The sequence below is a fragment of the Somniosus microcephalus genome, chromosome 1 (genome assembly GCF_052327205.1).
Source record: "Somniosus microcephalus isolate GS21.2 chromosome 1, FLI_Smic_1.0, whole genome shotgun sequence".
NCBI lineage: Eukaryota > Metazoa > Chordata > Chondrichthyes > Squaliformes > Somniosidae > Somniosus > Somniosus microcephalus.
Genome location: NC_140987.1, coordinates 188,666,540 through 188,689,517, shown reverse-complemented (window position 1 = coordinate 188,689,517; position 22,978 = coordinate 188,666,540). Strand labels below are relative to the sequence as shown.

The 22,978-nt window shown below is 46.0% G+C and overlaps 1 protein-coding gene and 1 pseudogene across 1 annotated transcript in view; both read right to left on the bottom strand.

Moving 5' to 3' along the window:
- Nucleotides 1-22,978, bottom strand: part of LOC147124516 (carnitine O-palmitoyltransferase 2, mitochondrial-like) — a 253,228-nt gene that overhangs the window by 144,562 nt on the left and 85,688 nt on the right. The window lies entirely within an intron of this gene.
- On the bottom strand, nt 8,023-9,261 carry LOC147124517 (carnitine O-palmitoyltransferase 2, mitochondrial pseudogene; annotated as a pseudogene).

Here is a 22,978-nt window from a genome sequence, read left to right as displayed (position 1 = left end):
AGATCAGTTGTTTAACAAAGTTGTAAAAACAAATCAAGCTTTGAAATGGGAATTAGTTAAATATACTAAAACAATTACCCTATTGAAATGGCAGTTTGGCGCTTCCGAAAGGTTTAGAGTTTGGAGGGAACACAATGAAAATACGCAGTTGTAGGCGTTACCAGCTAACACATTGAACAGAAACACAAAAATTAAAAGAGGCATATGCCTTTGAAAAGATGACATCAAGTAAAAGAAACACCTGCTGGTCAAATAGTTTTTATGTTAAACTTGGAAGACAGGAAACACGATTAAATATGCAACCAATTGAGATAGCTAGAAATGCATGAACCACCCTAGTCAAAGTGTCTTTAATATATACATAGTAAATATGATACCAACAAGAACACTTTGAAGATATGACTTCAATAGATACACCAAGCAATTACAATGGCCTAGAAATTCGGGTCGGGGGCTTCCTGCAGGTGTAAGCCCCCGACCTGCACTTACCTTGCGCGCCGGCCATTGTGCTGTGGGCCCCCGTGGAATTCCGATCCTGGGCCTGCTCCAACTACCGACGCGCAGTGCATGCGTATCCCAGGGGCGCAGTTAGTTCGATGCGTCCCCTGGGATCACGTGGGCCATGGGGAGCCAATCGTAGCAGGGAATGCTTCATTCATAAGTTTGACAGGAAGTGCTGTCAAACTTAGAAATGCTACGAGCCCCAAAACATCACTAAATCTTCAAATAAATTTTAAGAAAACATCACATTTTTAAAATAAACTATAAATTACATGAAATAATTTTTTAAACAATAATTTAAATTTTTGAAAAAAATAATTTTTTTTTCTAACGGGGCTAAAAATAAACTTACCTTTCCTTAAAGTATTTAAAAATAATAAACCTGTGGAAAAAATGTTTTAATTTTAATTAATTCACCACTTACCTTGTAAAAAGCAGGCCTTACGACTGCTTTTTAAATGTGTAAATTCTGGAGACTTACCCTCCCAGGAAAACCTGAAAAAGAAACGCAAGTTCGATGCACACGCGCAGCCTCTCCTGCGCATGTGTTCGAACTCTGAACCCCTTCTTTCAGGGGAAAGGAAGTGCCGGTTTCCCGCGCATGCGCAGTGCATGCAGGAAACCGGCACTTCCATTGGGCCTACGGGTGAGTACCCCGTGCGTACTCACCCATGGAGACCCGAAGTTCTGGGCCATTGTGTTTGTATTGAACTTGGAGCAGTAAGGAGTCACAATGTCTGCAAAAACCAGTAAAGCCAATATTAAGAATTGAATGAAAGTATTTTGTAAGAATGGCATCAAACAGAAACCGTAGCTGCCATATTGTTTTTATGATGGTTTTTGAAACACCTAAAGGTAGAGACATAATTATGCATGCAATAGTTGAATTGAAAGTAAGATAGAAAGCATTCAAAAGAGAGAATGAATAAGACAATTAGCTGACATCAGCAGAGAACTTCAAAGAATAAACCACTGCAAAAAGGGTATAAAAATAAGAGCTTTTCAAACAGAAAGTCAGAACTTGCTGAACGGGCTGAGCGTTTCTCAACTTCACAGGCACGCTCTGTAAGTTTTTAACTATGAGTCTCGGGTAATCAAAGTAATTGATTTTGATGGATGTTCTGGAATTTAGAGATAAGTAAGAAATGTAGAATTGTAACGAAGTAAAGATTTGAAAATAAGGATCCCTGAGAAATAAGAAATGTAAGCTATCTGTATTTTGAATTGATAATGTTGCAGCTGATTCAACAGCTGTTAATGAATGTCGGCTCTTAAATAAAACTATATTTTTAGAATTGTCTCAAAGAGTAATTCTGTATAAACTCGCAAACCCAATTTCTGTACACCCTTTTGTAAGGAGTTGCAGAATTCTGGGGGGTATTCCGGACCCTCATAATATCCGGAAGGTTACAGTCTAGTTAAACTTATTAAAAATGCTATCTGGAGGATGGTAACGTCTTCAGTCATTCCTTTCCTTTAGGGAGAGGTAGCCTGAACCTTTAGACCCATTTAAGCAACTTATGGAATTCGGCTATCTCTAACTTAAGTTGAAGGTGAACGTCTGGGGAATACGCCTGATCTGGGGTAGCCCGAAAGGGCTAGGACTTGTAATTATCCCTTCAGTTGGCTCCCAACGAGTGTGTTAACGAGTTGATACAGAACCTATACTTATATTTATATCGATATCCATGTTGTAGATTGTTAAGTATAGAAGGAATGTTTACTGACAGTGGTTCTAAGACCCAGATTTAAGTCTCTAGAGACGACAAGACCCTGATCAGGCCTTGTAGAACTTAAATCAGAACTCCCTCAAAATACCATTGAGGTCTAGAAGCTTCTTATAAAGTTCATATTAAACCCTAACCGAGGTTAGGTCCTGACAAAATATTAAACCCTAACCGAGGTTAGGTCCTGATTAAATATTAAACCCTAACCGAGGTTAGGTCTTGAAGAAATGGCAAATCCTGTCGGAATTGGCCAAGTTTTTTTATTAGAAAATTTAAACGATTGCTTTATTAGGGGAAATAATCCTATCCCTGTACCTCCACAAAACCAAGTAATAATTTTTGAAATAGAAGGCTTTGATGCTGAAGGAGCTGTTAGAACTCATGGCACGATTAATGTTGATCACCAGAACCAGGGGATCCAGAATATCCTGTGGGATAATCAAACGAATACTCCAAATCCAATAAATTCCTTAATGATATGGTGCACACCTGCACAATTGGGAGGTCTAATGAATGGTGCCCAACAAGGACCCGGAGCAGCCTATGCTCCTGGGGGCCATGGATTCTGGTTAAGGTGGCAAACTCATGATGATATAAATGACAACAATCTTCGAGAAAACTATAGACAGCTTAGAATCTATTATAATCAATGCCGGCAGGCACTAGCTCAATCTTATCTAAACGCTGGAGGTGCAATGATTAATGGTCTCGTAAACCAACCCCAGCAACCACAAATTGCGCCCCTAGGTCAAGTAAACCTGAGCTCTATCTACACAATGTGTGGTAGACCAGGAAACACCAGCCAGGAAAAAAACCTGCTGGATTCTAACTAACCTTGATAAATTGGAAACCTGTTGCCAAGATTGGAATGCTCAAAACCTGAGACAACTACTGCAAATGATACTAAGTTCAGACTTAATTCCCCCATTAAACCAGTGCAACAACTGGGTTCAAATATATGCTTATGTTCTCATGGCAACTCAGGGCGGGCATGTAATGGGAGGACTCGTAAAAATCAACATTTCATTGTGCAGTACACACGTCTGCTGCATATATGACAAATAAAATTGAATTGAATTGAATTGAATTAATGGGTTCAATCAAGGAAATACTCACTAATACAGCCACAACTAAAGGGCTGGTAGCTGCCTACAGATTAGGCAAAGTACTTACACAGGATAATTGGGACATTGTTCATGGTTGCCTGCCCAATCAATATCAAAATACAGCCCTCAAACTTGCCTGTGAGGGTGCTCTAAATGATTATCGAGATAACCAACAAAGATGGGATAATGTCAATTGCATTATCCAATTAAATCATGACCTCTTAGGTCTACCCCAAACTAAACCTATAATGAGATCAGGAACTAGGGATAAAAAAAATGGAGAAGGTACCTTTGGTACTCAGGAAGAAGGACTGTATAGACCCAAGTCTCAAGTCCACCCTGCCCAGACACAAACTCATGGCTCGGGACCCCCAAGAGGGTATTCCAAAAGGTTTACACCCCCAACCCGCCCACAATATGAGACAGATTTCTCCGCAGAAAGATGGGATAGATGAGGGGCTAGACCTCGAAAAGAAAGCGAAGGACAGTGGACTCCCTATGGGGACAGTTTTTACACTGGCCAAAGTTATCAAAGAGCCATGGGAGGGTACCAAGAAAACCAAAATCGGGATCAAAAAGATTCCCGGCAGAACCAACATCCACCTCAACAGGAGGATCATCAAGAAAGTAAACGGTCCGATAAACCCCATCAGGGATCTGGAAAACATGAAATCCCCAAGAGGGAGGAACAACAATCAGTTAAAATACTTAACGATAAAGCAGCAAATGAACCTCTGCATCTTGAGGATGATCAATCCCAGCATTGTTGGCCTGGCACTTAGCCAGGACTTTTTGAATTCCTCTTTGCCTTGGCAACCTTGCCCACAAACGAACACAGCTTGATTAAACTTGCCCAGAAGGGGGAGGCAAAAACCCCCTCGAGCAACTCATTAATAAATACTATCTTTATCTACAAAGCCATCCAAAATTAATGTGGAAAGATAGAATATCTCTCCATCATGGAGGATGATAATACGGAGGAGAGAATCAGACAAATACTTATGAGACCACTTACAGAATACCATCAAGTTATTTACTGTGATGGATCGTCAATGACGATTAAAAAAGAGACACCCCAACAATCCTCAGCTAGAATGGGGATAGTAGTAGGGACTTTTTGAGATTCCTGTTTCTTTTTATCCAAAAGAATTACTGTCTATACCCCTTGGCCATAACACAGCGCAATATGCTGAAGCTGCAGCATTATGGTATGTTTTAAAGAAAGCAGACTTTATTAAACCCACACTGTGGGAAGATATTCTCCATTCGAGAATGAAGAAAAAGAATAGTCAAGTGATTCATATAAATGGGCATACCACTGGAACAGTACACTCAAAAGGAAACAGCCTTACAGATGAACAAGCGAAATGTTCGGTCTGCATGACACCCCCTCAAGAGGGGCCTGCCAATATTTGTGTAATCACTAGGGCAGAACGGCAGCTAATCAGGATGAGGAACTGATTCGGCTATTAGACCCAATAACAGAGAATCCACCAGAATGTCCACCAAAGTACTTTTACTCAGAAACCCCTATGGGTATTGTACTAGTTAAGTTGCCCAAAGGAAACCGAGAAGTACCCCCAAGCCACAAACGAGAACAGCTTGTAAAAGAAGCTCACAAGGGCATAAGTCAATCATATTGTAGTGCCAGAATAACATTCTGCAAATTGACCCCCTTATATTGGTGGCCAGGCATGCTTAAAGCCTGTAAAACATAGGTGGCAAATTGTGAGCCATGCTATTCGACCAATAAGTCATCACTAAATTAAGCCACCACCATTGGCTCCTGTGAAAGCTGATGAGCAAATGGGAAAATTCTTTACTGACTTTATTTGACCACTTCCCCCATTTTTGGGATATAGACATGTTCTCGTTTGTGTGAATGGATGCACTTCCTTCTGCTGGCTGGTCCCCACAAAAACTGTTTCGGAAAACGCACTCGCCAGGGCTATTTCTGATATAATTACTGTAGCTGGTGCACCCAAAATCTTACACTCCGATTAAGGCAGAGCCTTTATCTCTATGGTCTTCAAAGACTATTGCAAACAAAGGGGGATTGGGTTAGAGCACAGCACGCCACGTCATCCGCAATCAGCGGGGCTGGTGGAATGTAAAAAATCGGGAAGTAATAAAGTTATTGGTCAAACTGTTCAGAATCAGGGAAGTAAGTGGACCACCAGCATTCCGGAAGTACAGCTATCACTCAATAATGTGCCCACATCTGCATCAGGGACAGTGTCCCCTAAGAAACTCCATATTATCTGATGTATGGGATTGAGATGCATACACTGCTTACCCATAGTTCTTTTATTGCCTCTACACACTCTTGAGTCCTTGACCCAACAACGACAGTTAGATTAAAAAAAAGAAGTAACAGAAGAGATTCATCGAATTGATCAGAGGATAAGGGAAGCAAATAGGCAGAAAAAATTGACAAATAAATTATGGCAACCCATACTAAGAGAATGGGTACAGGAAAAGAAGTTCGAGCAGAAACCTGGTTTAAGACTGAAGTGGAAAAATCCTGTTCAAATACAGTCTGTTATTAACAAAAGACCAGTTCAAATATATATTAACCAGCCGAATGGCAAGTATATTTTTGAAACTGTCTTCATAGACAATATCAAAAGATGTCCTGAAGGATACCGAAAAGGAGAAACAATACAAGGTGCAGTCGTACACTTGTCTTTAAAGACCCAGCTTGGAGTACGACACAGGAGATGGATGCGATCGAATTACTGACGATGGTAAGTCAGAAGGTGCCTCTGAAACTTCTATATGTTCTATGGCAACGCATCAAGAATTGGATTTGCGAAAAACAGCAACCGAAACAAGGAAAGATCAATGAGTTACTTCAGCGAAGGAGGAACACACCGTGGATAAAAGAACGAATCAACTGAGTGCATGGCAAGGCTTTTACCACAACACGCATCTGTACACACGCCGGATCGAAGGAACAGCGTGTAAAGCTTCAACTAGTTTCAACTGACGTTTTCTTGACTCGTATGAATAACTCACCTCTACGGAACATACATCTGCCGATTGGACATTCTAAGGACATTGTTGTTTCGCTAATAGCATGACTATGTACTTATCATCCTTTTAAATTGTGCACAATTTAAAATAAGACAAAACATTGTCATAGGATGACTTCAAATGAATTTTCATGTAGCACATGATTGTACATCTTGTGAACTTAATATGCTATTGTAACCTCATGAGTATCATTGACCATACTCTGCCCTGATGTTATGAGCTTATTGTTTGGTCAAGAAGGGGGTGTGAGGGAATACTCCATATTTCAAAAAGATACACCATAATATGAACAGAATACTGATATTATAAATACATGATATACTGGGTTTAAAAATCTAAAGCCTCGGAGACATAGGCTGTAAACAGATATACGGCTTCTGAGATAAAGATCAGTTGTTTAACAAAGTTGTAAAAACCAAACAAACTTTGAAATGGGAATTAGTTAAATATACTAAAACAATTACCCTATTGAAATGGCAGTTTGGTGCTTCCGAAAGGTCTAGCATTTGGAGGGAACACAATGAAAATACCCAGTTGTAGGTGTTCCCAGCTAACACATTGAACAGAAACACAAACATTAAAAGAGGCATGTGCCTTTGAAAAGATGACATCAAGTAAAAGAAACACCTGCTGGTCAAATAGTTTTTATGTTAAACTTGGAAGACAGGAAACACGATTAAATATGCAACCAATTGAGATAGCTAGAAATGCATGAACCACCCTAGTCAAAGTGTCTTTAATATATACATAGTAAATATGATACCAACAAGAACACTTTGAAGATATGACTTCAATAGATAGACCAAGCAATTACATTGTGTTTGTATTGAACTTGGAGCAGTAAGGAGTCACAATGTCTGCTAAAAACCAGTAAAGCCAATATTAAAAACTGAATGAAAGTATTTTGTAAGAATGGCATCAAACAGAAACCATAGCTGCCATATTGTTTTTATGATAGTTTTTGAAACACCTAAAGGTAGAGACATAATTATGCATGCAATAGTTGAATTGACAGTAAGATAGAAAGCATTCAAAAGAGAGAATGAATAAGACAATTAGCTGACATCAGCAGAGAACTTCAAAGAATAAACCATTGCAAAAAGGGTATAAAAGTAAGAGCTTTTCAAACAGAAAGTCAGAACGGGCTGAGCGTTTCTCAATTTCACAGGCACGCTCTGTAAGTTTTTAACTATGAGTCTCGGGTAATCAAAGTGATTGATTTTGGTGGATGTTCTGGAATTTAGAGATATGTAAGAAATGTAGAAATGTAACGAAGTAAAGATTTGAAAATAAGGATCTCTGAGAAATAAGAAATGTAAGCTATCTGTATTTTGAATTGTTAATGTTGCAACGAAATCAACAGCTGTTAAATGAATGTCAGCTCTGAAATAAAATGATATATTTTTAGAATTGTCTCAAAGAGTAATTCTGTATAAACTCGCGAACCCAACTTCTGTACACTCTTTTGTAAGGAGTTGCAGAATTCTGGGGGATATTCCGGACCCTCATAATATCCGGAAGGTTACAGTCTAGTTAAACTTATTAAAAATGCTATCTGGAGGATGTTAACATCTTCAGTCATTCCTTTCCTTTAGGAAGAGATAGCCTGAACCTTTAGACCCATTTAAGCATCTTATGGAATTCGGCTATCTCTAACTTAAGTTGAAGGTGAACGTCTGGGGAATACGTCTGATCTGGGGTAGCCCGAAAGGGCTAGGACTTGTAATTATCCCTTCATCTGTGCGCCCGTGTTTGAAGGCAGCAGTGCTACAGGACTCATAAGTAGGAACAGTTTTCCCATGCTGCTGGAGGAAGGCCATCTGAAAAGTCAGCTGCACCATTGCATCTGGACTTAAATTCTGCTCAGCTATGAAATTCTTTCCAAACTTCCTATATTCCAGTTGTCCAACGCCCAGGGATTTTCTCGAGTGCTCTAATGTTTCCCGTTCCTTACTGACCGCTGCTTTCACGGACTTGTTCAGCTTGAACTCAAGTTTCCGAACAGCTGCAGATGAGTCTGATGAAGTGGGTTCTGTCTTGGGGCTGATAGCTGGAGTTGTTGTAGTGTCCTTAAAGATCTCCTCCAAAAACCACAGCACAGACACACCATCCCCCCAAGAGTGTTTAAAGTTGATGGCAGATGCCCCGTTCTTATTAATGATCAAACTGAAGGATTTGTCAAACCAGTGGTTTGCACCGTACCCATGGAGCATAGTGTGGGTGAGTTCAGTTTCATTCTCAACCCAACTGTCATCCAGGCAGAGACAGAAAATGGCACCTTCCACTTGTTGCAAGCTCTCTCTGTTCCCCAGGTCCACCAACTCCTGCCTCACTTTAGCCCAAGTATCCCTATTTTCAGTTGTCAAGTAACCCAGTGGGAACTCTGGAGGAGGGCTCTCCCTCTGGAGGATATACTGAAGGCACTTCTGGATTTCTGATGGGTGGATAATATCACCACAGTTGTCCAGCACATCAAAGACGTGAAAATGGTTATTTCTCATCACTAGCAAATGCTTGGGTCGCTCCGCTGTTAGAAGCTCATCCTTGTTCAATTTGGGGATCCTGGGGATGTTAAACAGATAGATATACTGAGACATATCCAAATGATAAGCACTGGCCAGGTAGGCTCCATACCAGGAAAGTCTGGAGAGAAGCAAGCTGACCATTCTTTTGAATGTATTAGTTTCGCTCCACTTCGGTTCATTTGAAATATATCTGGTGCCAAGTAACTGCTCTTTAGTGTTTTGAGAAACCTTAAAGCTGAGATGACCAGATTTGTGGCTCGAACAAGTTGATTATTTTATTTGGGTTTGGGGTCAAAGTGTAGACTGATGAAAGGATTGTAGTTGAAAACAAGAGGTTCTCTTGCTGTTAGATACTTGTTGTGCCAGGGAGCTGAAAAAGAGGACATATCAAAAAGGTTAATTTAAATTTTATCAATAGCTGACAGTTACTGATCACTATGACTAGAATGCCATGGATCACTTTTCCTACTTTGCGTTAGGATTTTATTTTCTTTGACCAAATTTGATTATATTCAGTGGACTTTTAAGATTTTACTCTGTAGAAGTACAGAAATGATTTAGATGCCTATTATTGAAGCGACCTAGCAAGCATATAAGTTTCCCAAATCACTGTAACTCCCTTCATCAGTCATAAAAGGGGACAATTAGGAGTACTAATTTAGGTTAAATATCAATGTAGTCTATGGTAGTAAATGATAACAAACATATAAGTTGAATTAACAACAGAAAATGCTGGAAACACTCAGCAGGCCAGGCAGCATCCGTGGAGAGAGAAACAGAGTTAACGTTTCAGGTCTGTGACCCTTCGTCAGAACTGTTCTGACAAAGGGTCACAGACCTGAAATAATCTCTCCACGGATGCTGCCTGGCCTGCTGAGTGTTTCCAGCATTTTCTGTTGTTATTTCAGATTTCCAGCATCCGCAGTATTTTGCTATTATATAAGTTGAATTACCATGAAAACAAGCTGCACATAACCTTGCAACTATTCGTTAGACAGGATTTTCTGCTGCCTGTATAATGGTATTCTGATGGTACTGGGGCTGGCAGCAACAGAAAATGGGTTGGGTTTTTTGCCAGACTTTCTCCCACAAATGACGATGGACACTGACAACACCTGCCCACTTATGTGCAAATAGATTATAATGGTGCAGAAATCATGGCATACCATCATAAGTCACATTTTCAGTCCACCTGCTTTATTTTGCATTGTTGTAATTGAAGCCTGTATATTATAGTGTTACAAGGAGTGAATCAAAAGGTGGAAGTATGTTTACTGGGACACAGCTGGTCATTTTAAAACCTTCTTTTGTAACCATTTGTAGCCAGTTTGTTTTTTGTTGTTGTTTCCATTATGACTACTGCTTCAATGTTAACCTTCGGGTCTGCTGCTGTAGGGCTTTCATTTTGTTTCCCTCAGCCATTCTACTGAGTCCACTATGGGATTTCCTTCAGGAATATTTCTGTATTTGAATTTCTTTGAAGAAGAAGATTGATAATGCATGGAGAACAGGCTGGTGAGGCTCTGCAGAATCTATTTGATACCCACATGTTGTAACACCCACTCCAAGATTTACTGATGACTACTACCTTCATCTGACCAGGAGCATTGCTTGAGAAGACTGTGCCTCACAAGGGAAGCCCTCAATGTGTTGTGCTGCCTGTTGCAACCCAACCTCAATTATTATGCAACAGGGTCTTTCCAGATTGGGGACACAACAAACATTACTCAGTTCGCTGTTAGTACATAGAATCATAAAAACTTACAGCACAGAAGGAGGCCATTTGGCCCGTCGTGTCTGTGCTGGCTCTTTGAAAGAGCAGACGTGCTTTGAAAAAAAATGTGATTTGCGTCTACGTGAATCATGTATATTTTTCGCACATGCACAAGTTGGGGGATTTTTTCCCCCTGAGATTTAGGCGTTTCTAGAATCAGGAGGTAAGTCAAGGACCTCATCTGTGCAGTCATAAAGCAAACCTGTACTTAATTTATACCTATGCAATTATTTTCACAACAACTATTTGATGGACACATTAACCTCTTTCAATGGAAGAGACTAGTCCTGAAATTACTCCATTAATGGTGCAGCTTTATTGGGGCTTGTTACTGTGTGGCTCACAGGGGCACTTAGCTCTCTCTCTGCTCTCCCATAAAGTCATAGCCTAAATTATTGATCCTTTGACATGATCAATATAACAGTCACGTCTGTGGACAAGGCCTTCATAGCAGAGTGTGGTCCCTTGGCTGTATCCTCCTCAAATAATCAGGAGAAATTCTTATTAAACTAAAGTGAAATGTTCAGAGTTGGAGGCAGAGTGAGCAGTCTACAAGGTGAGTAATGCCTTTGCAAGGGTGAAGTGCTCGCTGCGATCAAATCCCGCAATCAGATGAGTGACAGCTCATGATTCACAAAATTTAAAAAAATGCCTACATCAAAAACAAGAGAAAGCAGATGAAAGAGAGACACAGAGAGACAGAGACAGAGGTTAGTGATGGCTGAATGCGCTTCCTGTCCGGGAGCAAAGGTCACAGTATGCGCTTCCTGTCTGGGAGCAAAGGCCAGCGAGGGGTCGGGTCAAAAAATAGCAACTCATGATTTGTATACCAAATCTCATAATTTTTAAGAGTTTGTATTCTGATTTATGAGGCGGTGGGGTTGGCAATACTGCAGCATTCAGCCAATTTGTTTTGACACCACGTGACATTAGGGTGAGACTGAGTGCACTGGATAAAGCAAAGGATGTGGCACTGACAACATCCTAGCTGCAGTGCTGAAGCCTGAGCACCAGATCTAGCCATCCCTTCAGCAAAGCTGTTCCAGCTATGACGCTAGCAACTACCCAACAATGTGGAAGATTGTCCAGGTATGTTTTTTATTCATGATCATGATGTGGGCATCACTGGCAAGGATGGCATTTATTCCACATCCCTAGCAATGTTCTCTCTTATTTTTTTTTGGGTGCACATCCCCTTAAAGGGTGTGCAAAACTTTACATTGAAAAAGCTGATCCTGGGCTGTGCGGGACTGGCAGAGAGGTGCACATTGAAGGGAACATTGATCCTTAGTTGCCCTTGAGAAGATATTGGTTGGGCGTGTGGTGAAGGTGCTCTCGTAATGTTGTTAGGTAGGGCATTCCAGGATTTTGACCCAGCAACAATGAATGAAAGGAGATGTATGTCCAAATCAGGATAGTGTTGAGATACCGCGGCAAACGTGGGAGTCGAGACCAGAGTTAGTAAAACACAACTGCTTTAATCAACCTCATGGCAGAGAGGAACTAGAAAAGCCCGCGCATCCACTTAAATACTCCCCAGGCAGGAAGTGCTCCCGGCAGCCTGTCCCTGTGGGAAACAAGTTGCTGGAGGAAAGGGCCCCCGGCTGGGGGCGTCTGCTTAAACTGTCCGTGCCGCCGTGAGCGGATTATGTCCAGTGGTGGCGTGTCGCCACAGAGCTCCCCCCAGAATCCGCTTAGGAGGAGTGGACGAGTCGTGACGGTGGTCTGATGGTTCTGCCGGAGCGGCTCTGAGCGGTCGCCGGTCTAGTTGGTGGGGCCGGGCGGTTCGCCGCCGGCTGTGCTGGCTTGCTGGGGGGACGGCCTCTAGTTGGAGGCCGGGTCACGGGGACCTGTTCCCCTGGTTCTGTGTGTGCTGGTTTGAGTCGGTCGATGGAGACTGTGTCGACCCTGTCGCCGAGTCGCAGCTTGAAGACCTTGTCCCCGGTTTGTAGTACCTCGTACGGTCCGTTGTATGGGGGTCGCAGGGGCCCGTGGTGCACGTCGTGTTGCACAAAGACGAAGCGCACCTGCTGTAAGTTTGGCGGGACGTGAGGTGCGAGTTCGCCGTGTCGGTTGACCGGAAGTGGGGCGAACTGCTGAGCGGAAGAGAAAGAGTTGAGCCGCTGCTGTTTGGCCGACCAAGGCGTGGTGGCCTCCGGAAGGAATTCGCCTGGGACGCGCAGCGGTTGTCCGTAGACTAACTCCGCTGCCGAGGACTGGAGGTCTTCCTTGACTGCGGTGCGTAGGCCTAGTAGCACCCACGGTAGGCGGTCAGTCCAGGTACTGTCCTGCAGACCGGCATGGAGTGAGGCCTTGAGTGACCTGTGGAAGCGTTCACACAGCCCATTGGCCTGCGGGTGGTACGCCGTGGTTCGGTGGAGCGTCACCCCGAGGTTGCGTGCTGTGGCCGTCCAGAGTTCGGAGGTGAACTGGGCGCCTCTGTCGGAGGTTATGTCGGCTGGTATGCCGAACCTTGCGACCCAGGTGTTACCGAACGCCCTGGCGATGTCGGCTGTAGTGGTGGAGGGCAGCGGCACTGCCTCAGGCCACGGTCGACCATCGTGAGGAGATAAGTTTGGCCTTGCGATGGCGGCAGAGGACCGACGATGTCGACGTGTACGTGGTCGAAGTGGCGGCTGGGTACCTCGAAGTCTCCCAGGGGTGCTTTTGTGTGTAGCTGTACCTTAGCCCGTTGGCAGGCGAGGCAGGAGGTGGCCCAAGTCCGAACATCTTTGCTGAGGCCGCGCCAGACGAAACGCTGGGAGAGGAGTTTGACGGATGCGCGGGCACCCGGATGGGAGAGCGCGTGTAGCGCGTCGAAGATGCGGCGGCGCCAGGTTGCAGGGACGACCGGCCTGGGTTGGCCGAGTGAGACGTCGCAAGTGACTGCCGTGGCTTCGGGCCCGTGCGCGACCTTGGCTAGGCGTAGCCCTGGCAGGCTGGTAGCCGCTGAGAGGAGGTCTGGGTCCGTGAGCTGGGCCGCTGCTAGTTGCGCGTAGTCGACCGCGAGGTGATTCGCGCAGATGGCGGGACGGGAAAGGCAGTCGGCGACAACGTTGTCTCTACCGGAGACGTGCTGGATGTCCGTAGTAAACTCGGACACGGCCGCGAGCTGGCATTGCTGCCTAGCGGACCAGGGTTCGGTGTGCTTGGCCATCGCGTATGTGAGCGGCTTGTGGTCCACGTACGCGGTGAAGGGGTGGCCTTCCAGGAGGAACCTGAAATGGCGGACCGACAGGTGGAGCGCGAGAAGCTCGCGGTCGAAAGTAGAGTATTTGACCTCCGGGGGGTGCAGTTGGCGGCTGTAGAAGGCAAGTGGCTGCCACGCGCCATTGACCCACTGCTCGAACACGGCTCCGACCGCGTGGTCGGAGGCGTCGGTAGTGAGCGCGACCCGGGCATCAGCCCTCGGGTGCGCGAGCAGGGTGGCGTCGGCGAGCGCGTTTTTGGTGGCGTCGAAGACGGCTGATGTGTCAGTGGTCCAGGCTACATCCATCTTGCCGGATTTACCTCAGAGGGAGTCGTATAGGGGCTTCATGAGGGCTGCAGCTCTGGGGGTGAACCTGTTGTAGAAGTTCACCATCCCGAGGAACTCCTGGAGGCCCTTGATGGTTTTGGGGCGGGGGAATTGCTGGACGGCCTGCACCTTGTTGGGCAGGGGGACGGCCCCAGCAGGGGTGATGTGGTGACCGAGAAAATCGATCTCGGTTAGGCCTAATTGGCACTTCGCCGGGCTGAGGATGAGCCCGTGTTGGGCTAGGCGCCCGAACAGGATGCGAAGGTGTTCGAGGTGTTCCTGTTTGGAGGAGCTGGCCACGAGAATGTCGTCTAGATAGAAGAATAGGAAGTTCAGGTCCCGGAGGACTGAGTCCATAAGGCGCTGGAAAGCCTGGGCTGCATTCTTGAGGCCGAAGGGCATCCTCAGGAACTCGAACAGGCCGAATGGGGTGATGACGGCCGTTTTGGGGATGTCCGCGGGGTGTACGGGGACTTGGTGGTAACCGCGCACCAGGTCGACCTTGGAAAAGACGGTTCGTCTGGCCAGTCGGGCCGAGGAGTCCTGGATGTGTGGCACCGGGTATCGGTCGGGGGTGGTGGCGTCGTTGAGGCGGCGGTAGTCCCCTCAAGGGAGCCAGCCTCCGCCGGGCTTGGGGGCGATGTGGAGGGGCGAGGCCCAAGGGCTGCTGGAGCGGCGGATGATGCCGAGTTGTTCCATGGTGGTGAACTCGGCCCGCGCGATTTCCAGCTTGGCCGGGTTGAGTCTGCGGGCGTGGGCAGAAACCGGGGGGCCGGTGGTGGGGATATAGTGCTCCACACCGTGTTTGGCGGCTTTGGCCGAAAAGGTCGGGTTAGTGAGGGCGGGAAACTCGGCTAGAAGTGCCGAGTAGTCGTCCGTGGCTCTGGCGAGGCAGTAGGTCGTCAGGCCGGCCGAACGGGCCGGGGTGAATGCGCCGGGGATGGGGGCCATAGTGTTGATGTCGACGAGGCGGTGCCTCGGAATGTCGACAAGAAGGCCGTGGGCGCGTAGGAAGTCGGCGCCGATGAGTGGGCAGAGGACCCTGGCTGTGAGGAACTCCCAGCGGTAGCGGCGGCCTGCGAGGTCGAGCGTGACCATGTGGGTGCCATATGTGCGGATGTCAGAGCCATTGGCTGCGGCCAGCGTGATACCCCGTGCGCCGCGTTGGATTTCGAGGGCGGAGGCGGGGGTGATGCTGTGCTGGGCCCCTGTGTCGCACAGAAATCGACGGTTGGTTCTGTCGTCGGTGACCTACAGTAGAGGCCCCTTTTGCCCCGCGGCCATCGCGGCGGCCGGTGCGGGGGGGGGTTTGAAAGTGCACGGTGGCGTGCAGCGTTGGGCCCTAATGCCAAAATGGGTGTGGTAGTAACAGTGACCCGGAGTGGTAGGGCGGTCGGGCCTAGTGGGCCGGGAAGACCGCGTGGTCGTTGCCGTGAGGTCGGGCGCGACGTCGCGACCGGACTGCGCAGAGAGCAGCCGGTCGGCCTTTTCGGCTATCTCATTCAGGTCTGTGGAGTCAGACTCCACAATGAGCGGGCGGATGCTGGCGGGGAGCTGCCGAATGAAAAGCGTGCGAAAGAGGGCGCCGGTGTTTTTGTCGTCCGAGAGGGACAGCATGTGGGAAAGCAGATCCGACGGTGAAGCGTCACCAAGGCCGGGGAGGTCGAGGAGTTGGTAGTTGCACTGGTAAGAGGACGTTTGAAATTTTTTAAGGAGCGCAGCCTTCAGATGTTCGTACTTGCCTTCCACTGGTGGATCCTGCAGCGCTGCCCAAACCTTGGGGACTGTGGCGTAGGTGAGAGAGGAGACGAGGTGGTCGTACTTTGGGGCGTCGACTGTAATGTGTTTCAGCCGGAATCTGGACTCAGCTTGAACAAACCAGGCTTCGGCCAGGTTCTCCCAAAAGTCCGGTAGTTTAACCGTGACTGCGTTTGTATCCGCCATGCTAGCTTAGGATTCGTCCTGAGCGTCGGGGTCACCAGTGTTGAGATACCGCGGCAAACGTGGGAGTCGAGACCAGAGTTAGTAAAACACAACTGCTTTAATCAACCTCATGGCAAAGAGGAACTGGAAAAGCCCGCGCATCCACTTAAATACTCCCCAGACAGGAAGTGCTCCCGGCAGCCTGTCCCTGTGGGAAACAAGTTGCTGGAGGAAAGGGCCCCCGGCTGGGGGCGTCTGCTTAAACTGTCCGTGCCGCCGTGAGCGGATTATGTCCAGTGGTGGCGTGTCGCCACAATAGTATATGATTTGGAGGGGAACTTAGAGGTGATGCTGTTCTCATGCACCTGCTGCCCTTGACCTTCTAGGTGGTGAAGGTTGCAGGTTTAGGAGGTGCTTCTGAAGCGGTTTTAGCAAGTTGCTTCAATACATCCTATAGAGAGTACACAATGTAACCGTGTTACGCCAGTGGTGGAGGGCTGGATGTTTAGGCTGGTGGATAAAGTATGTATCCACAACAAACAAGTGAAGAATAGAACTAGATTCGATGTCAGGAAGTATTTTGTTTCACAGAGCGTTATCGACCTATGGAACAAGTTGCCAGGTCATGCAATGATTGCTGATTCACTGCAAACATTCAAAAGGGAGCTGGCCAAGCTCCTGAGTGTGACCAACATAACTACCTATAGAAGGTAGGTGGGTATTTAGCAATGTGTCTACCAGTTACTGTGGTCTTAAAGAACTTGTTTGATTGACTTCAGAGTTCAGATAGGAATTTCCCTGAGATTTTTTTACCTAAATTGGTTTACGTTTTTTTTCTCTGTTTTTTCTTTGCCTCTTCTAGGAGATTGTGTGGCTGGTTGGTGGGTGTGGGGTTGGATGGGCATCACAGTGTAGATAATTTGCACCATGACCGTATTAGACAGGCTTGATGGACCAACTGGTCTCTTGCTATCTGTTGTTTTCATATGTTCATATGATTCTAAATGAACCCAGGAATTATTGCCCTATCAACGTTCTCCCGATCATCAATAAAATATGGAAGTCATCAATAGGGTCATCAAGTGACACCTACTTGCTCATAGCCTTCTCCTTGATGCTCAGTTCAGATTCTGCCAGAACCACTTGGCTCCAGATCTTATAACAACCTTGATCTAGACATGGAAAGAAGCGTTATATACCAGAGCAGAGGTAAGAGTAGCTGCCCTGAACATCAAGGCAGCATTGGACCAAGAATGGCAGCAAGGAGCCCAAGTAAAACTGAGGTCAACAAGGGTCAAGGAAAAAAGTCTTCCAGTGCCTAGGATACACAGGAAGATGTTGTGGTTGTTGACAACCACTGTAGCCCCAGGATATTGCTATCCTTGGGTCAGTGTGCTTGGCCCAGGCATCTTCAACTGCTTCAATGACCATCCTTCCATCATAAGGTTAGGAATGGGGTTGTTCACAGTGCTTAATTTCATTCACAACTCCTCTAATAATGAAGCAGTCCGTGCCAGCCTACAGTAGGACCTGGACAATATCCAAACTTGGGCTGACAAGTAGCAGATAACATTTATGTACATAAGGCAATGACCATCTCAAACAAGAAAAAGACCAATCACATCAATGTCACCTCCAGTCAAATTCCCCTCCATCAAGACCTTGGGAGTCACCATTGACCAGAATCTTAATTGGATCAACCACACTGTGACATCAAACCATTAAACTTACTCCAATACCATAAAAAATAATGGTATCAATTATCAAAAGTAAACTCGAGGATTATCGGCATAATAATCTAGTAAACAACAGTCAACACGGCTCCAGAAGGGGAAGATCCTGCCTGACCAACTTCTTCAACTACTTTGGGGAAGTGATAAACCAAGTGGACTGTAAAAAAATCTATGACTTGGTGTATCTATACTGACAGAATTTCCACACAAAAGGTTAAGCTCAAAGATGTGGGTGTGCAGGATACATATTGGGAATGGATAAGAAACTGACTAAAGGGTAGAAAACAATGGGTACTGGTTAGAGGAGTTATGTTGGGGTTAAGGAAGTAGTGAGTGGGGTGCCCCAGGGCTCAATTTTGGGACCACTACTGTTTCTAATCTCACTTCCTACTCTGCACTAGATTCGATAGTATAAGGCACTCACTGTGCGCAGCCACTGAGGGCTTTACAGAACTTGACAGGGTAGATGCTGGGAGGATATTTCCCCTAGCTGGGGGGCCTAGAACTAGGGGTCACATTCTCAGAATAAGGGGTTGGCCATTTAGAACTGAGATGAGAAAAAATGTCTTCACTCAGAGGGTGGTGAATCTTTGGAATTCTCTATCCCAGAGGGCTGTGGATGCTCAGTTGTTGAGTATATACAAGACAGAGATCGATAGATTTTTGGATATTAAGGGAATCAAGAGATATGGGGATAGTGCGGGAAGGTGGAGTTGAGTTCGAAGATCAGCCATGATCTTATTGAATGGCGGAGCAGGCTCGAGGGGCCGAATGGCCTACTCCTAATTCTTACGTTCTTATGTTCTTATGGAAGCACCAGAGTGAAAATGCTACAGACACGTATACTGATGTTCCCTTTAAGCTGCACGATGGCGCTGCCGCGCAGTGCTCCAGAGATCCCATGCAGCTGGTGAGCCGACTTTTAAATTGAAAAAAAATGCACATGCGTGGACCTTTGAATGGGCCATGCAGCCTGTTAAAGGGGTCATGTGCCCCCCCCCGAATAAACGGGGGTATTGACGTAGACAAAGCACTTTTATGTAATTACCTTGTTTGAATAGAATTTCCATGTTGTTTAGAAAGTTAAGTTATAATGGGACAGATTTAGGTAGCAACAAATGAGTGGTTGGGCATGCATGGTAAATGATAAGTAAAAATAGTGCGCCTAGTGTTTGGTGGACCAGTTCATTGGGCATATGTATTCGGGACTGCTTGTGCATTAGGTATGTTTTAAATTTTAGCTGAAGAATTTCTCATGGCTGCACTGCTGGATCAGCAGCCAATTTTTCTGCATTTGTTCAGTCCTCCTCATCCTTTAGCTCACTGAGGACAAGAAGAATTTCCAAAGGCATGGCCATCCTAATAGCTTAGGGTACTTAAAGTAAGTTTTAAACTCCCTGAAATCTAAAATAAGAATGAGAGATCCTCCAGCTATGGCATTGCAACCCAGCTAGAAAATACCAGTGTGGCCAATTCAGCACAGAATAGGTCCAAGACTTACTTGACGATTTTCAAATTATCCCCTGTGCCTATTATGCACCCGTGAATGACATTGGAGAATTTACCTTATTTTCCAATGCGTTGTAATTCTCCTATTAAATTGACATTGCTGTAGAGACTACATGCAGTGATCAGGACTGTTTATTGAAAGATGAGCTGCTGCATACTTTAGCTTAAATGTCATACTATCTGGATTGCATTCAATGCTCCACTAGCACTGTAATTAACAGAGGAGGACCAGCATTAACAGGAAAGAGCTATCTGTGAAGTTGAGCACAACACAAAGGCCTAGAAATTGGGTTTTGGCGCAGCCAGGGCTTTAGCGCCGGAAGTTAGTGCCGGCGCTAAGTCCCCCTGCGCGCGCCAAAAATTCAGTAGCACCGCGCCCAAACGGCTGCCGGCGCTACTGGAGGGTTTCAGCGCCTCCCAATGGATGCTACCTGCCCCATTGCGGCGCTGTTCCGGCGCTGCGGCGCCCGATGCGGTGCGGCAGGCTGGGGAAGTGCAGGCCTCCTCCTTCCGTTAAGGAGGAGCTGCCTGCACCCGACCGCTGGCCGTTGACGGCTGAATAAAAATGAGCCCGGCACCTCGGAGAAGTGCCGGGCTCGTGGCCCACACGCATCTGTGCCGCGGGGGGGTCTTGGAGGAGTCCGGGGAGGGAGGTGCGGGCAGGCAGCCGCCGGGGAAGCGGCGGGCCGCCGCGCGACCTTAATGCGCCGGCGCTAACTTCAGCAAGGCACCTTTTACAGAACGTTGCTTGCGGCTGCCACGGGCGAGGCGGCCGCAACTCAATTTCGGAGTTCGGGCGGGTTACCACGGCAACCGGGACGCTGCGCACACCGATGACGTCATCGGTGCCGGCGCAGCGCTACCGGTGCAATGCCGCTTTAGGGCCCCACTCAATTTTTCAAATGGCCATAACTCTGGCACAAGTCCCTCTAGCGCCTCAAAAGCGGCGCTAAGGCTAGTGAATTTCTAGGCCAAAGTGTATTATCAGGTCCCTCCACAAAACACAGTGGCCTAGAAATTCACTAGCCTTAGCGCCGCTTTTGAGGCGCTAGAGGGACTAGCGCCAGAGTTATGGCCATTTGAAAAATTGAGTGGGGCCCTAAAGCGGCGTTGCACCGGTAGCGCTGCGCCGGCACCGATGACGTCATCGGTGTGCGCAGCGTCCCAGTTGCCGTGGTAACCCGCCCGAACTCCGAAATTGAGTTGCGGCCGCCTCGCCCGTGGCAGCCGCAAGCAACGTTCTGTAAAAGGTGCCTTGCTGAAGTTAGCGCCGGCGCATTAAGGTCGCGCGGCGGCCGGCCGCTTCCCCGGCGGCCACCTGCCCGCACCTCCCTCCCCGGACTCCTCCAAGACCCCCCCGCGGCACAGATGCGTGTGGGCCGCGAGCCCGGCACTTCTCCGAGGTGCCGGGCTCATTTTTATTCAGCCGTCAACGGCCAGCGGTCGGGTGCAGGCAGCTCCTCCTTAACGGAAGGAGGAGGCCTGCACTTCCCCAGCCTGCCGCACCGCATCGGGCGCCGCAGCGCCGCAATGGGGCAGGTAGCGCCCATTGGGAGGCGCTGAAACCCTCCAGTAGCGCCGGCAGCCGTTTGGGCGCGGCGCTACTGAATTTTTGGCGCGTGCAGGGGGACTTAGCGCCGGCACTAACTTCCAGCGCTAAAGCCCTGGCTGCGCCTAAACCCAATTTCTAGGCCAGTGAATCTACTGTACCAGTCACAGCTATCTGGGAAAGACAGAGGATATGTGCCCAAGAGGCTGAGATTTAACAAGTAAGCTGTAACAGAGATGTGCCAACTGCTTCATGAAGACCTGAAGACAACATCTAAAATCTGTGTGACAGATGCAAGGCTCTGCTCTGCATTATCTCCTAACATTTCTGTATTATATCTTTGCATGTGAGCATTTTAAGCGGACCAATATATTTTAAATGTAGCTGTACTGGTCTCCTTTTTGTTTGAGCTTGGAGCTAAAGTAAAACATGATATTGCCTGGAGAATAGTTGCTAACTCCTGGGGAGGGGAGTTGGCAACTCAACACTTTTTATGTTACTGTCTATAAAACAAAACCTAATCAGGTCAAGATTGGCTAGACTGAATGTTTATATGTTCTACATAAGGGGACCAGAAAGCCTTTGTGGTCCTGGTAAGGTGTTCATGGATGAAATAAACTTTTAAGAGTTGATGTCTGCTATGATGTTGTCTTCTTTGTGTTAGATATCCATTTTAATGCAGTACTATAGAAAACATTCATAGAATAGAGGTAATTTTCAACAGTGTTCTGTTGTAAAATATAAAAAGCACTTGCTGTGACTAATTGCAAAGTACAGGTTAATTACTATATTTTTAATCTAAATGAAACCATATTATTACTCCCAAAAGAAGACATGGCCATATCGTAATTCCCTTCCTCTCCCCCATACATGTGCACACTTCACAACCCTGAATACACATTATCTGTTATAAAGAATGGCTTTTTTATTATTAAAGTTAAAGAAGAAAAGAGCCAGCACTAAAATTCTCTGATTATCTTACTGCTAATATAACTCGTGTTTTTATTCTTTTGGTCTAAATCAACAAGTTCCTTGTGTAGTGTTCTGCCAATTACTTTTTCAAAATTAATAGCAATCTCTTTTGTTTTCCTATATCAGACAGAACAAAACATAGATATTTTGAAATACTTAGTTTACCAATAATCGCATTTAAATGTAACTCATGGTGGGCAGTGTCGAAATCTCGACTCCGAGTAAGACTCTAAAACACAAGCAGTACCGTCAGATTGTTAGTTTAATTTTTACTTGCACAAGGAGAGAGCTGCCTGGACAAAGGCTAGGCCAACATCTCTAAAGGACATCAGCGAATGCAGTATATTTATACACTCAAACAAGCAAGCGTTCCATAAATCACATGTAATGGTATTGTATCATTTTAAACAAATTAAGAGTTTTTACAAGGACAATCAAAAGGTCAGCAGGACAGAAATATCTCCAGACAAGGTTAGTTAATCATATATTCTGTCAGGAGGTTCTGTCTGAATCTTGTTACCAAGATGGTTTACTTACTCATGTCTGATCATCTTGTTACCAAGATGATTAGCTTACTCAATAGTTTTGCTTCTTTGTCTAGTGACAATCATTAATAGTTTATCTATTCTATAGCCTTATGCCTCCCTTGTGCTAATGAGTCAATTATTGCTGTTATCACATCCTCAATGTGGGTGGGTATTATGAAAGATCTCTTGGTCCTATATATGTTGTGACACATTTGCTTTTTTGCTTTAGCTACAACCTAAGCAAGTTTGTTCTTTTACTTGGCCATTTTATTCTACCCAGCATGCTAAGTATAATGTCAATTTCCACAGCAGCCATTCAACATTTTTGCATATCTTTTGCCAAGACAGAATTTGTGTACAGAAAATGTAATTTGAGAGATTGCAAGGTAATTACAAATGAGTAAGGCCATTCAGTCCATCTTAATTAATTCATCCAGAAAGACCCTAAAGTTCTCCCATTATAACATTCAATTGTTTCTTAAATGATTCCAGGGTTTCTGTCTCCATTACTTTTTCCAGGAGTCCATTCCACGTGTTGATCACTCTTTGTATGAAGAAGAACTTCCTGATATCGGTGCT